Here is a 17646-nt window from a genome sequence, read left to right on the forward strand (position 1 = left end):
TAGAAGGAAACACTATCTTCTCTTCCTTCAATGCAATCCATAGCTTAGCTGGGAAAACCATAGTAAAGGAAATGCCATGTGCACTGCACAGAGTTTTTGCTTGATTCCCCACAACTGTTGATATACCCTATGTAATTCAGGGCTGAAACCAGACAAAAAATGCAAAATAAGTTTTTTTTATATATATATTTAAGAACTTAATCACCATTACAGAGCACTGATCATAGAGATATACAATACCTGCCTGGTGAATTTAAGAATAAACTCCTTACACTTAAATTTAGAAAGTTTATTATCACATTTCGGTGTCAGTTATCACATTTTTAAGGGCTCATGGGAACCCAGTGAGCTCCCTCTGTTACAAAATTATTAAAGATTTTATGTTGCTGGAATATTCGTGCAGGAAGACCATCATAAAGTCAAACATCCTTCATTTTCCAGAGCCATCCGGGGTCTCTCTTATTCTGTTATTTCTTTTAGAACAATTTTCCATATTATCCAACATAACATCAAGTTTTGCAACATCACATGTCTTAATATTTTTTTACTGTAGGTAATTCATCTTCCATTACTGAAATGTGTTGTTCTGTAACTTCTATGTGAGGATCGGCATGATGGGGAGAAACAGAGACATTTAAATATCTCAAAGGTTTACATGCACAGGAGGTGAGCCTCTTTCAACAGAAAGGAGGCTCTAGAATGAGGAGTTCATGGGATAAGGATGAAAGGGGTGGACTCAGGAGTAATTAGGAAATATTTCTTTACAGGGAGTGTAGTGAATGCATGGAATGACCTCCCAGTGGAAGTGGTGGAAACAAAAACAGTATCTGAATTCATGAAAGCATGGGATAAATAGAGGGTATTTCTCAGAGAGTGATGGGAATTAAAAAGCTAAATTAATTGGGTGCATTGGCAGACTAGATGGGCCATGACATCTTTTTCTCCTTTCATGCCTTTATATTTCTATTCAACTCAATGTTTACTACTCACAAAACTGCCTTCATGTACATTAGTTGACTGCTGAGTTAGTATTGACCCAACTTATTTTCTTCAAAAGTGAAGACAAATGCCACACTTGCAGCTAGAAATTTGCTTACCACTACAATCTAGGAAGCTCCTGCTTTCAATCCATGGCCCTCTGGAGGATTGACCACACCAGCATTATCTTCTGTGAACAAACCCTGCCATTCTCTACTGCTGATTTACTATTGACAGATTTGCAGATGATACACCATTGGGCAGATTTTAAAAGCCTTGCTCGCGTAAATCCGGGCGGATTTACGCGAGCAGGGCCTTGCGCACCGGCGCACCTATTTTCCATAGGCTGCCGGCGCGCGCAGAGCCCCGGGACGTGCGTAGGTCCCGGGGTTTTTGGGAGGGGGCATGCCTGGGCGTGTCGGGGGGCGGGACCCGATGACGCTGTGTTTCGGGGGCGGGACGTGCCATTTTGGGGGCGGGAACGGGGGCGTGGCGCCGGCCTGGGGGCGTGGTCCAAGCCTCCGCACCAGTCCCCGGGTCAGAGGACGGCGCACCAGCAGTCCGCTGGTGCGCGTAGATTTACGTCTGCTTCTCGCAGGCGGAAATCTACGGACAAAGGTAAGGGGGGGGTTTAGATAGGGCCGGGAGGGTGGGTTAGGTAGAGGAAGGGAACGGAGGCAGGCTGCGCGGCTCGGCATGCGCCGGCTGCCCAAAATCGGCAGCCTTGCGCGCGCCGATCCAGGATTTTAGAGGATACGTGCGGCTATGCACGTATCTTATAAAATCCAGCGTACTTTTGTTTGCGCCTGCTGCGCAAACAAAAGTACGCGATCACGCTGTTTTTAAAAATCTACCCCCATATTTTTAACCCAAACAAAATCCTACAACTGGACTCCCAGATCTTTGGAGCAACTCCGGTAATGTTCTACGTCTGTTCCCCAAAAGCCTTGCACCATTTCAATCCTTAATGACGCCAAACAAGCCTCAAATTCAATTCCCCAAATTCTTTTTATTCATTAACAGCTGAAACGGGGATTAGTAAAGCGCAAGACAGCTCAACTTCTTAGTTTCCAACCAGACTCAGGAATAAGGAGAAAAGTGCAACTCATAGTCCAGTTAGTCCTTGAGTGGTTTACACAGATTAAAAGGATTCTCTGCCACCCTTTCCAGGTAATTGACTAGAGTAACCCTTACAGTCTGGAGTTCTAATTATATAGCTTGCAGCACAAGTTACAGACAATTAATGACAGCACACACTTCAAACTTAAAGTCTGAGGGTTTTCTAAACACCACGGGACATTGCGATACTGGTTACGCTAATTCAAAGACAATTGATATAGTCATTTATTTAAAAAATTCTTTCTAGGCTTTACAGCCGCAACAATTTCAGCAGACTTCACAGCCAGGTAGGAGCCGCAAATGAAGAAACGACCGGACGGTTCAACCTGGTGAGTTTGAACACGTTGTCAGGCTTGCAGATGCGGCTCTTACTTTATTAATAATTTTTATTTATATTTTGGCGTTTCATTTTGCGCGCCAGAAGCAATCTTTAAGTGATATTGGTGGTGTCTTTTGTGTTTCTTAATCTTAATTTCTCACCAGGATCCAAATCAAGATTTATAACACATGGGTGCCTAAAGGGATTTTTCAGCTTTATCACATGCTTAGTTATGATGGAGAAATGCTGCCTTTTCAAGGCCTGAAACAATCTTTAATTTTGTCAGCTAATGATTATTTTGCTTTTATTCAATTAAGTCACTGTATTAAGAGTTTGGGGGCATCTCCAGTATTGGATTTTTTCTGCGTGCAGGTGGAAGAGTTCTTTAGAATAGAGGAGTTTGAGAGGGTGTGAATTTGTAGACTATATAAATCATTTTTAACACTGGTCTATGCCTCACTGCTTGCTAAATGGAAGAGAGCTTTAACTCTTACAGATTTGCAACTACAGTCTAGCTTCAAGCATGTCACCGCTGTTGTTGCTAATGCAGATTTTAGGGAAATGCATTTTAAGTTTATAAAATTAGCCTATATTTCTCCTGCCCGTGCCTATCTCTCTAGTTCTGGGGATAGAGATCTATTCCTGAGATGAAATGAGTTTAGGGGAATATTGCAGCATACCTTTTGGACCTGTACTATTCTAGACAAATAGTGGAAAGCAAGTCACAATTTTCTTGACTTTATTACAGGGCAAAACATATAATTTTTTTCCCCCAAAGGAGTTCTATTTGATGAACTTTCCTATTTCCAAGTACAGAGTAAGGGAACTAGAGTCTTTATCCATAAAGCTTGTCTGGTGGGGAAGAAGAGTATTCTCAAACTGTGGAAATCCTATGAAGCTCCACCTTTTTGGATGTGGAGAAATGCCTTCAATAATTTAATGTTATTGGAGGGGGTACCTAGGGTTCCTAGTGGCATGTTATTGGAGAAAGTGTCAACTGGATGCTCATTTAAATGTAAACGTTCCTTTCTAGAAATTTGGAATGACTGTCTTCAAATCCTTCCTGCTAAAATTCGTAATACTATGGCTCCAGCTAGCCTCTGTCTCCTCTTGTGCTCTGCCTCCTGGTGGCAGGTGCTCTCTAGGTCTGACCAGGGAGCCTACCAATCCTGCACTAGGCCAAGGGTCCACCTCCTGGTGCAACAAGGGTTGACACCTTGATGACTGTGCTATTGCTCACAAGTTTCACACTTGTCCTAATTCCACCCCTTTTTGTATAGGAATAGATATTTTGATGCTAAAAATGTCCAGTTTCATAGGAAAATCATAAAGATATCTAGAACAAAATGAATAATATTATGCTTATTTGTATTTGATTTTGGTTCCTTGACAGGCAATATTATTTGCTTTGCAAATCTTAGGTATATGTGCAATGGCCAAACATATTTAGAATAAATCTCCAGAATACTTGCATAGTCAATGATGATAATCCCTAAACAAAACATTCAGAAAATCTTCTGTAGTTCCCAACACAATAAAATAGGTTACTTGGAAGGAAAAACATATCCTTCTGTTTTTTAAACCCATTGTATTAAGAGATTTGGAAGGTATAACATGAATCCATACTTATAAATAAGTGAAAGTAGACAGAGTGTCATGTTAACACACCAAAAACAAATCATTTTGAAGGAAACCAGCAAAGCTGTCGGGAAGAGATGACACATTTACAAGATGAATGCATGCTAAAGATGAAAGCTTTCAGGACTAATCTGCCCCCTACAAAATCAGCAGTGCCAGGGCTGGGGGGAAGCAAATGGGACAGCTGCCCTGAGTGCAGGACCACAGGGGATATAGGCGGTGTCCTTCCCACCTTCTATTATGCATCTCTATAGGGCAGACATCTGCATGGTCATGGGCATTGGAACAGGGAGGACTGCAGGGGCCACCCCTGACTACAGCAATGACTCTGTCCCCTCCCTGTCCCCTCTCCTCCTCCTATGCTTCTGATCAGAAGGACGGAAGCAGCAACAACTACTACCCCTTCACCCTCCTGCTTGAGCTACAGCTTTCTCACAAGGGAAGTTACATCTTAAAGACGCAGGCAAGTTTAAAATAGGGCCTGGAGCACATGCAGGCCCTTTTTGCTTCTGGCTTGCACCATGCTGACCTGCTGACCGGACCACCACTGGGACTCAGGAGGGACTGCCACTGCTTCTGGGCCCCAGAACTGTAGCTCCCCTTTGAACCTAAAGAGTTTTGCACCTCAAATCGCAGCCATAAAAAGGTAAGTTCAAAGTGGCAAAAATTTCTGAGGGACATAAAGCAGCAGCAAACCCAGATGCCTTGCTAGTTGCTTGAGCCACTGTCACTAAATCTCTCTTTCTCTTGCCACTCCTGCCTTCATGGAACAGCTGGCTGCAGCACCACTCTTCCCTTCTGGGTTTGCCATGGGCTGCTAAACATCTCTTCAGGGACTTCTCAACTACACGGGGAGCCCATCTGGAGTGTTCTCACTGCTTGTCTGTTCCTCGGAGGTGGGATATTGACTCTCTTGTATCTGCCTGCCTCTTTCCCTTGCCTTGGTGCTCAGAGTAAAAAAGAACATATCATCAGTGTGCTACAAGTCTCAGCCAGCTCAGGTCAGAATGGGACACCTTGCTCTAACAAGTGAGTAAATAGAATAAACAGTCATTTTTAAGTTTATATCTTGGTAGTGATGGGAGTTTGAAGAGGAGGCCAGGGAAAGTTAAGCAGCAGCATGGGGGAAAGCAGGGAAGTTTAAAGAAATGCTGAAAGAAGGAAAGACTGAGAGAGGCTAGGGAGACTGTGGAGAGACAGTGAGAGGGACTGAGCAGAATGTGGGAAAGGAGAGACAGAGTGTGTGTGTGTGGGGGGGGGGGGGGGGGAGAAATCCTGGATAGCCTTTGGAGTTGAGGAAGAAAGGGCTGGGCAGAATGTGGAGACTCAGAGTAAAAGGGTAGACAAAAGAGACACAGGCTTTGCAAAGTGTAGAGAGACAGAGACAATGAGAGAGAGAAGTTGGGAAGAGGGTGGGGGTGGGGGAGAGACTGAGGGGCTGGCCAGAATGTGGAGAGGGAGAGAGAAAGAGAATAAGCAGAGTGTGTGGGTAGGGGCAGAAGTAGTGGTGGGGAAAAACATAAGAGAGGCTGGGCAGAGTATGAGGAAGGGGGGGGGAGAGGCTCCATAAATATAATTAATTAATCAATTTATTTATTTTATTTATTAGCTTTTATATACCAATATTCGTGGGTACATCATGCCGGTTTTCAATATAACTGAAGGAGGAAAATACAAAAAATGAGGGTGGGGGGAGGGGTGCAGCTAGGAAGAGAGAAGGGGCGAGAGAGGAGAGGGAAAAAGAGGAAGAGGAGAATAGGAACAATACCTGATGGAAAAACAACCAAAGAACATAATATGTAACATTGCAAATTATACACTCAAAAAGGGACTGTGTATAACATTATATACTGTGGATAACCTTATACACTATATATAAATTATACACTCCAAAAAGCACTATATACAACATCTGATACATCTGATTTTATTACATATAAGGATCCTGTAGAAAAGTTTGAACAATTCAATAGCTTTTGTGTTTCCTGACACGGTGAAATGTTTCCCCAATAGGCTGCATCGGAAGGGACAGAGGAAAGCACAGCTTTAAATATTCCACAATAAATCAGAGAGCAGAAGAACGTATCAAATATAAGGGACTAGAGATGTGAATCGTGTCCTCGATCGTCTTAACGATCGATTTCGGCTGGGAGGGGGAGGGAATCGTATTGTTGCCGTTTGGGGGGGTAAAATATCGTGAAAAATCGTGAAAAATCGTGAAAAATCGAAAAATCGTAAAATCGCAAAACCGGCACATTAAAACCCCCTAAAACCCACCCCCGACCCTTTAAATTAAATCCCCCACCCCCAATGACTTAAATAACCTGGGGGTCCAGCGGCGGTCCGGAACGGCAGCGGTCCGGAACGGGCTCCTGCTACTGAATTTTGCTGTCTTCAGCCGGCGCCATTTTCCAAAATGGCGCCGAAAAATGGCGGCGGCCATAGACGAACACGATTGGACGGCAGGAGGTCCTTCCGGACCCCCGCTGGACTTTTGGCAAGTATTGTGGGGGTCAGGAGGCCCCCCCAAGCTGGCCAAAAGTTCCTGGAGGTCCAGCGGGGGTCAGGGAGCGATTTCCCGCCGCAAATCGTTTTCCGTACGGAAAATAGCGCCGGCAGGAGATCGACTGCAGGAGGTCATTCAGCGAGGCGCCGGAACCCTCGCTGAACGACCTCCTGCAGTCGATCTCCTGCCGGCGCCATTTTCCGTACGGAAAACGATTCGCGGCGGGAAATCGCTCCCTGACCCCCGCTGGACCTCCAGGAACTTTTGGCCAGCTTGGGGGGGGCCTCCTGACCCCCACAAGACTTGCCAAAAGTCCAGCGGGGGTCCGGAAGGACCTCCTGCCGTCCAATCGTGTTCGTCTATGGCCGCCGCCATTTTTCGGCGCCATTTTGGAAAATGGCGCCGGCTGAAGACAACAAGATTCAGTAGCAGGAGCCCGTTCCGGACCGCTGCTGTTCCGGACCGCCGCTGGACCCCCAGGTTATTTAAGTCATTTGGGGGGGGGGTTCGGGAGGGTGGGGGATTTAATTTAAAGGGTCGGGGGTGGGTTTTAGGGGGTTTTAGTGTGCCAGCTCACGATTCTAACGATTTATAACGATAAATCGTTAGAATTTCTATTGTATTGTGTTCCATAACGGTTTAAGACGATATTAAAATTATCGGACGATAATTTTAATCGTCCTAAAACGATTCACATCCCTATAAGGGACATATATTAAGGGTATAGCAGAGAGTACAACAAGGATACAACAAAGTTACATACCAATCTCATTTCAGAACAGCGATTACAGGAGCTTGCAAAGCATCATGCAAGAAGGTCTTATAAAATCAGTCAAAGCCAGGTTTTTCGGTGCCCAAACCAGCAAACCAATCCCCTTTATGTCACATGGTAAGGGATAGCCAATTAAAATCCGCATATAAATCTGTCAAATGATTCACGTGAAGCAAGTCATATAATCAACCCACAGCCAATCAAAGAAGCAAAACTAACACTGTCAATCAAGACCGAATAATAAAAAGAAACATAATAGAAACGCCAACAAACTAAGGCATATAATTAAGTACATGAGTGTGAAAGGATCAAAGCTAAAGATAATATAACCATATACAGAAATCAGAGAAAATAGGACCATTTGATCTCCATGTTAATCCCTATGGGAGATAGTGACTGGAGGTCAAAGATCCATCTTTTCTCGTGTCTATTCAATTGTTCAGAAAAATTCCCACTTCTGAAAGAACGGAGAAAAGAGATCAATGACAAAAAGTGTCGGATCTATTTCGGAGTGTGCCGCATGTATCCAATGTTCTACCAGGGGAGACTCTTCCCAAAAAGAATGTATACGGAACAATGCTCAAAAATATGCGTTTTCACTATGCAGGCAGTATTACTGACATATAATTTTGGGCAGGGGCAAATAATTACATATTTGTCCCCAGTTGAAAGACAGGTTATACAAAGGTATTGCAGATACTATCTGCAGGTTAAGGGGCTTCTAAACATAGTTACTGTTAAGGAAAGGGAACAAGAAGAACACCCACCACATGGGTAATGACCAGATATTGAGTGAGGAGTGGTACCTGGAAGCTTAGAGTCAGAATGCACCAGCCAGTCCCAAAGGTTTCTTCCCCGGTGAAACTTGAAACAAAGGAGATCTTTAAAAATCATATGGGGCGGGGGTATGCATAGGCTAGTAATGTCCGATAATCAAGCAGACTTGACCCACATGGCCAGAGAACAGAAAGACCCTGTTACACTGGAGGTGGACCCTTAGCCTGGTGCAGGATTGGTACGGCCCTCTGGTCGGATCCAGAGAGCGCCTGCCACCAGGAGGCGGAGCACACAAGGAGACAGAAGCTAGCTGGAGCTTTGCCAATAACAGTCCAGGGTTTCCACAGGTTAAGCCCTTGGGTACCCGGACCGCCTGGACTTAGGTGGGCCTCAGATGTCCTCCTAGAGAGGCAGTGGAGGGGTGTGCCCACCATGAGCAATGGTGCACGACTGATGTGGAGGTGATGGACCAGACCCGAACTAGAAGCTGTGGAGACCTCAGGGAGGAAACCATTCAGGAAGGTACTCCGGGCGAGACAGGCAGTGTTTGCGAGTCTAGTCAGGTGAAGGCCGCGGGTAGATTCCAAACAGGTTGATCTGGTAGCCTCAGTAGACCAGAAGAGAGTATCCGAGTGAAGCACAAGGGTCAGAGCCAGAGTATCAGTCCAGAAGTGGTCAGCCAAAGCAAAGTGGTATTGACCCAAGGTCAGTCCGAGCATAGTCAAGGCAAGCGAAGGTCAGTTCCAGGTGGCAGACAAAAGAATGGTCAGGCAGGCAGAGGTCAGTTCCAGGTAGCAGACGAAAATGGTCAGGCAGGCAGAGGTTAGTACCAGAGGTCAGTCCGAGGAGGTACTACCTGAGTAGGATACAGGAACACACGGAGACTCAGGAACAAGGAGATGCTGGAACAAGGAAACGCTGGAACACAGGGTTAGGCAAACTCAGAACACCATGGAGTCGACCCGATTGCCAAGGCGAGGTCCTGGGGAGAGGGCCTCGCTTATATACTGGTGTTAGGTGACATCATTGGGCTGCGTGCGAAGCTGGTTCCCGCCCTTGGCCCTTTAAAGGGCCAGGCGGTCCACGCGTGCGTGCCTAGGGGCGGGGCTGGTGCCGGAGAGGGAGCCACGCCCCAGCATGGAGCTAGGCCAGAGATGGAGGACCTGGGGGATGCCGCTGCGGGACGCCGTGGACGGGTGGTGCTGGCAGCGGCAGCGGGAGAGGATGACCCGGGACCAGTTAGCGCAGGAGCAAGGTGAGCAGGCCTGGGAGCAGACCTAGCGCGGACAGGATGCGCAACAGACACAGCTAAATTGATCAGACTGTTCTGGTGTAGAGGATTTAAAGAAAAGATCATGATTCATATATAAAGCACATTTAAATGCCAACTAATAATCCAATGGGGATAACCACTTGCTACAAATCTAACAAACATTATCTTTGACTGGAAAATAAATTCCACTCAAAAAGAGTAAAGATGGCACAATCTAAAAAACTGACTGACAGGATGTTATTGTGTGGAGAGCGAGGGTGATGACTACAGAAATTAAGGAATGTATTACTGTTAGTGTCCTTGCTGTAGTTGGCAGTGGTGAAGCTTTTAGTATTATATGAAATGATGGTATCTAAGAAAGAAATGTGTGTAATGTATATAAAAATTAAATTGTAGATTACCGTCACATTGATTCAGCAAGTCTAAAAAAGCAAAAAATTGAACATCTATCCCTCTCCAAATCAAGAGGATATCATCAATATAGTGGAGCCAGATTGAGATAAACTGAAAAACAACTGTGATGGTTAAATATAAGACATCAAAAATTGATTTACATTTAGGCAGGCTAGATTAGGGAGCCATGGTAGCACCCATATCTGTGCCTTTCACCTGCTGGAAAAATTGTGTATTAAAAATGAAAACATTTTCCATGAGGGCTAGACATTTTAAATCCATTAAGAAAGAGGTTGGTATTCTGGAGTTTGGGGAATTAAGTTGAAGGACAGATTGAACTCTGGATAGGGCTCCATTCCTGTGGAATGTTAGAGTTAAGAGAAACAATGTCCAAAGACACAAAAAGGAAGGGAGAACTGGGAGGAGACAAGTCTTGTAATATAGTGATTAAATGGCCGGAATCCCAGACATGAGCAACTTAAGGGTGTAAAAGGTTGTAGAAATTTATCAACAAAGCATGAAAAGGGTTCAAGGAGGAAGCCTATCCTCAACACAAATGGTGGTCCTGGAGGATTTACTAGTGATTTATGTATTTTCGGAAGTATGTAAAAGGTTGAGATAATAGGGGGTGCTCAATAAGGAAGCAAGCTTCATGATTGGTAATAAAGTATCTGTTCAAAGCATCTTGGACCACATCGGTGATTATATTCTTTGGCCTTGGGGTGAGGTCAATGGATGGGGAAGGGGGGGAGAGCAGCGGCAGCAAAATGTCCAATTTGTAGCTGATGTTCTACCTCCATCATGTACATCTTCCAATCTAATAACACAATCCCATCCCCATTGTCAGATGATTTAATGAAAATCTCATGTGTCACTTGCTAAAATGGACAAAGCCTTCTTTTCAGCACATGTGAGATTATGAAACTGTCAGCACCTTGTGGAATCTAGATGATCCAAGTCATACAATATCAAACATTCAAAGGTGGTAAGTGTAGTGTCAGGAGGACCAGGAGGTTCCATCTTGATCCTTAAGAGATTACTAATGTATCCAGTGCTGCAGGTGACAAAATGAGGTGCAGTTTCAATTTCAATAAGTAAAAGAAGAAATGTAAATGTGTCTGGACATCAAAGTAGTTATATGTAGTTGAAGAAACAAATAACAACCCTCACTGCAATACTTGAGTCTCAGTTGAAGAAAGTGCTCCTGAAGATAAGTTAAACACAGGGAGTCCTGTTGCAAAGTTATAGCCAAGGACTGGTTTTGGACTGCTGGGACCAGATGATCCATGCCAAGCATTGTGGGACTTGCTAGATAGGGATGATTCCGTGAATCTCTCAGAGGTTTCAGAGATTTGTGTACATCCAAAAAAGTAGAAGAGGAAGGAGAGCATCCAGGCTGAAGAGAATGATACATTCATGTAGATGATGTTGTTCTTGTTGCACATGTTTCATCACCTGATAAGCGTCTGATGAAGAATTTTCAAAGGTAACCCATTTGCATAGTGGCCGCATACTAGATATCCATGGGTAGACAAAGCCTTTCTGATAGTCCAACTCATCCCTGTGAAACTTCCTAAACGTCTTTGTCTTTAGATCAGGCTGAAATTTCTTGAGAATAAGCTTGAAGTCAGACAAATTGGGTAAAAAAAAAAAAAGTCTACTGACAAATTGAATTTAAGGACCTCAATTTGAACTGAAATTTCATCATTCAGTGAAGAGGCTAGTTTTTTAGATGTCTCAATGATCAAAAGCTGAACGTCGAAGGAATATTTATTCAGAATTTGGTTCCATCTGGTAAGAAATTCTTTATTTTTTGTATGCAGGTGGGGTTATTTTAGTATCTGAAAGCCCCGGGGCAGTATTAAATGAGTGTCGCCGTATGAAGCGCTGCATGGGTAGCATGTTTCTGAAGGATTATGACAACCTACCACGATGAATTAGATGGGCTGCTGTGGATTCCACAAAAGGGGGGGGCTTCTGTGAAGAAGGCATGGAAAGTTTCCTCAGAATATCTGAAAGTGTCCTCCTCTGCTGTATCAATTCAAAACCAAAGTAAAGCAGATGCAGCAGATTCATTAGGGAGTCAAGGTCAAGTTTGGTAAGCTTGAGCAATTGATTAGATGCGAGCAGAGATGGATCTTTGACCCCGAGTCACTATCTCCCATAGGGCTTAACATGGAGATAATGGTCCTATTTTCTGTGATTTCTGTATACAGTGACTATTATCTTCAGCCTTGGTCCCTTTTCACTCACTGTATTTAATTCTATGCTTTAGATTGTTGGCGCCTCTATGTATGTTTCTTTTTATTATTCACTCTTGATTGACAGCATTAGTCTCGCTCCTTTGATTGGCTATGGGTTGATCATATGACTTGCTTCACTTGAATCATTTGACAAATGTATATTTGAATTTTAATTGGCTGTTCCCTACCAGATGACTTAAAGGGGTTTGGTTTGCTGGTTTTGGCATGGAAAAAGCTAGCTTTGAATGACTTTATAAGACATTATTCTTGTATGATGCTTTGCAAGCTCCTGTAACTGTCCCTTATATTTGATAAGTTCTTCTGCTATCTGCTTTATTTTTGAATATTTAGAGCTGTACATTCCTCATTCCTTCCCAATGCATCCTACAGGTGAAACATGGAACTATGTCAGGGGATACAAAAACTATCAAAATGTTCAAACTTTACTACTGGAGCCTTGTATATAATAAAATGATTTACTGATATTTAGCTTGTTAAGCGTCATGCCATTTTTTAGGACGCTTATGGCCAGGGAGACAAGAACACTTAGATTTTCAGTGTAAAACATAATCTTTTATTGAACAATATAAGTATTCTTGGGAGATGCTGATGCCATGCCTCTGATAACCTGTCCACCAGCATCTCCTCGTAGATAGGAAGTGATCCTTCTTTTATAGATAACATACAATATTGTGGAAGTTTCTAGACTTGTGTGACTGCCCAAAGAATCATTTACATAGGTTGTCATGTCAACAGCATGATGTGACTATCTCTGAACTGCCCTGATTAGTTTTCCCAGGTATGGCCCATTTTCCCTCACTCTGGAGATAGTCCTTTGTTCTGTTAAAATCTTACTGGTCAAGATAATTAACACATCTGTGGCTGTGATGATAAAAACTCCTGAGAATAGTGCCTGAAGCTCCTGTCGTTGGTTTCTTCTTTGTGACCCAATGAATAGGCCTCACCTTTCTGGTGCCAGCTTACCTACCTTTATAGATATCCATGGAAATTCTGCAAGTCATGCTCAGAAAGTCACTTAGAGTTCATTCAGCCCAGGCAGGCTAAAGAAAAGCAGAGGATTCTGGGGATTTCCTTCTCCATGTTGGTTTTCTGTTCAAGCCCACTCATCAAGCTCTAAACGTATTTCCTTGTGTAGGCACTAAGAGAGTATCCATTCTTTCTTACTACTGCATTTGACTCCCTATTGAATCTATTGTGTTATGAAGTAAGCCACACATGTCATAGGTACCCACATGTGCAGTACAGTAGAACTGTGAATGAGCCATGAAATCAGTTATGGTTCATGGAATGGTGCAGCAAGTGTGCATAACAATGGCTAGTTATAGCAAGAGCAAGAGATGGCAAGCAGGTGAGTACCAAAGAGGAAGAATGATATTAAAAGCCTGAGGAGTCTTCCAGTAAAGTTTCGAAGCAATGTATGGCTAGGGCAAGATACTGTAGGTGATGAGGTTTTGGCAAGAACCTTGAACACAGCTGGAGCAGTGGAGGAAGCACCCTAATATACCAAGACCAGCTTGGAATGTCAGGGGCAGCAGTGGTACTGGTATATCTTAAGAACTGAAATAGTAGGAGCAGTGAGAAGGGTAGCTGCAACCTCGCCACAGCCGTAGTGGTGTCAGTGTCAGGTCCATGTAGCATTTGTAAATACCTATGCAGGCTGAAAATGTAGTATTCTTAGGGACTGCAAAGTTTATTTGAAATTATTAAGGATCCTGAGTCTTTGTAAGACTCTTTTGATATGGATTTATTTATTTATTTACCGGGTTTTCTATACTGTCATTAAGATAAAATCCATCACAACGGTTTACACAATGTTCACAAATCAATAAAAGTAAATAAGAGATAAAATAAATACAAAAAATTTATAATAAATACATTATAATAAAACATATTACTTTATAATAGATTTGGAAATAATAGAACTTTTAGCTTAAAAAGTAATAAATGTAAAATAATCACATGCATTAATTAAAAACTAAAATAAATTAAATAAATAAGAAGACAAATAAATAAAAGCAGCTCTGCTATTCATTTAATGCTAGGTTTGTTCTTGCTCCCTGTTGTATGTTATTCTACTGAGTTTGCTCATATTCAGTGTATGCTTTGTGAAATAGCCATGTTTTAAGGTCTTGTTTGAAATCTCGTATATTTTGTTGGAGTCTTATCTTTTCAGGTAATTTGTTCCATATGTTCCATATAGATATCGCTCTGTTTCTCACTTGCGTTAGTCATGCTGAATGTATCGTTGGAATAGTGAGCAGTGCCTTATTACTTGAATGCAGGTTTCTTTGTGGAGTGTGTAATCTAACTGAGGCATTAAGCCATTCAGTGGCTTCCCCATATAAAATTTTATGAATAATGCATAGAGTTTTATACTCTATGGGGCGGATTTTCAGAGCCCTGCTCGCGTAAATCCGCCCAAAACCGGGCGGATTTACGCGAGCAGGGCCCTGCGCGCCAGGAAGCTTATTTTACATAGACCTCCCGGCGCGCGCAGAGCCCCGGGACTCGCGTAAGTCCCGGGGTTCTCCGAGGGGGGCGTGTCGGGGGAGTGTCGGGGGGCGGGCCCGGTCGTCGCGGCGTTTCGGGGGCATGTCAGCAGCGTTTTGGGGGTGGGTACGGGGGCGTGGCTACGGCCCGGGGCGGTCTGGGGGCGTGGCCATGCCCTCCGTACCCGCCCCCAGGTCGCGGCCCGGCGCACAGGAGGCCCGCTAGCGCGCGGGGATTTACGCCTCCCTCCGGGAGGCGTAAATCCCCCGACAAAGGTAAGGGGGGGGTTTAGACAGGGCTGGGTGGGTGGGTTAGGTAGGGGAAGGGAGGGGAAGGTGAGGGGAGGGCAAAGGAAAGTTCCCTCCGAGGCCGCTCCGATTTCGGAGCGGCCTCGGAGGGAACGGGGGTAGGCTGCGCGGCTCGGCGCGCGCCGGCTATACAAAATCTATAGCCTTGCGCGCGCCGATCCAGGTTTTAGCAGATACGCGCGGCTCCGCGCGTATCTACTAAAATCCAGCGTACTTTTGTTTGCGCCTGGAGCGCAAACAAAAGTAGGCTATTCGCGCGCCTTTTAAAATCCGCCCCTATGCGTTGGTCAATGGATAGCCAGTGTACTAGTTTGATCAAAACTGGTGTAATATGGTCGTATTTTCCAGTATTTTTTGTAAGGATCCATGCTGTGGCATTCTGAAAAACTTGGAGGGGGCAAATAGTAGTTTGAGGGAGACCCAGAAGAAGGGTATTGCAGTAGTCAATATTAGCGAATAGTAATCATTGAAGTACTGTTCTGAAGCTGTTTTCATCCAATAAAGGTTTTAGTAATTTTAAAGTATGCAGTTTGTTGTATCCATCTTTAAGTTTATTAGCTATATGATTCATTAAAGACAACTCGGAGTCTATGATTACTCCTAATCTCTTGCATTATTGGTTATTTGAAGCTTGGTGGTATTGTCTTCCAGAGTAATGGATGTGGGTTCAGTGTATCTATGTCTCCTGTCCAATAGTATTATTTCTGTTTTTTCCACGTTTAGCATTAATTTCATGGTTGTTACAAGTTTCTTAATGAGAGATAACTACATTGCTATAAGTTTAAGTTTTGATTCAATTGATGACGTAATTGGATTGAGAATTTGTATGTCATTGGCATATATATAATGGAGAATGGCATACTGAAGCTGGAAGTGTCAGGTCCCAGGGCTTTTGCTTGGAGCAAGACAGGCTAACCCAGGACTCGAGACCTGCGTCCGGCTCTACCCCTTTTCGCCCCTCCCCCTTTTCCCAAATAATACAAACATACATCTGTATGGTGATAACAAAGGCCGCAGTTTATTAAACTTAACCCGAGCCAAAATCTTAACAACAATCCAAATACCCCCACCTTCCACTTCCTCCGCCTTATCCCCCCATTCGCTTACACCGCAGCCCGGTGATAAGCTAGCGTTGTTGCCCCCCTTTTCCCCTACTCACCCCGCCGCGTCACCAGCGAGGGTAAGCTTGCGGCCTGAGCATCGGCCCCCCCCTTGCTCATTAGGCCTTCCCGTGTAGCAGCCCCAAGCTACACGGGCATTCCTCCCCCCCCTCCCTCCGAACAGTCAATTACAATTGCACAATATACAATACAGCATATGGCTCGGGTTTTCCGCCACCAAACAACGACCTAATGTTATTAGTCTTTGGACCCCCACTGCGGCCCCCTCGCGCTAATCTGCTGCCTAATCCCATCTTCCAAGGCATTATTAAACAGATCGATGCCGACATCGGAAAGGTGTACCCCGACTCCAAGAAAATAACCCCCCAGCAGGTCCCAGGACCACTGATGCCGAATCCAGAAACCACCCTCTCTCACTAGCCATTTGCCAACTTGGCGGTTCAATTTCTTCACACCATTTTGCCATAAGGGCTCACGCTGGTGTTTAATGCGAATAATCACATCAGACCAAGCCAATTTAGTGTGGGGCAAATGATTCATGATGGAAGCCATGTCCTTTCTCATCATTTGGATGAGCTGTCGACATGTCACCCGGCCTACATCGTTGCCACCCAAATGAATGATAAGCCATTCTGGGGCACCCCACCGATCAATATTGCCTTGCAACAAATCACAGAGTTCTTCCCATTTCATCCCCCCTTTGCCGATCCAGCGCACTCGAATGTCCTCGTGAGTCAGATTCAAATTCTCGCCGTAAGGCCTCTTCTTGGCGCGACGGTAGGCACGATGTATAAAGGAATGACCCACGATCCAGGCACAATTCCTTTGCAACTCCTCCCCAGCCCGATCTGCAAGACAAACAAGCCCGTTATCCACTGGCAGGCACGCGCATCCCCCGACGGGAACTACGCTAGCGCCGCACGTAGATCCGAAACACCTCCGACTTCCACCTCCCCAATGCCTTAATCCTAGCTGCAGACCAACCCAGTTCAGCCGCCGTTGTAGCCGCACCAATACGAAAAGAATGCGACGAAAAGCGGTCCGCCTCCCACCCTAGTACATCCACCACCCTGCACAACACTGCCCCGAATTGATATCAGGTGAGGGGGGAGCCATCAGCATGCACTAAGAAATAACCCCTTACCGGCGGGCACACCTCTATGTACCGCAGTGCCAAACGCACCGGACATACTAAGTTGCACTCCGCCCATATCAATGAAATCCACGCGCCTTTTCCTTTTTGATCTGTCTTAGATTTTGGAATCCGCAAAGTCACACGATCCGGAAACACACTCACATCCCCAACCTGTAACCCTTCCCGCCACCCCTGTGCCACCCGGGACCTAGCTACTAACTCCCCTATCCACAGCGCGCCAAAAAATGCCCAGGAAAAGGCTAAGCAAAATAGCGCACTCTCGTACTCCGAGCTGCATACCCTGTAGAGCCCTTGGGCCAACTCGATCAAATCCCCGTACCGGATTGGCAAACGCCTATTCTCCCGTGTGCCCCCCCCCTCCCACCCCATCCCTCCAAAACCTTTTTGACGAAAAAACTGCGCAGGGGGTTTTTGCGACCTTCCAACTTCCGGAAGAAAACAAAACCCGCCAGTTGACTTCGTACGGACGCCAACGAAAAACCCGCCCCTTTTGCCCACAGGATAAACTGTAGCACCTCCGGCACCCGCACCC

Source organism: Rhinatrema bivittatum, chromosome 3, assembly GCF_901001135.1.
Source record: "Rhinatrema bivittatum chromosome 3, aRhiBiv1.1, whole genome shotgun sequence".
NCBI lineage: Eukaryota > Metazoa > Chordata > Amphibia > Gymnophiona > Rhinatrematidae > Rhinatrema > Rhinatrema bivittatum.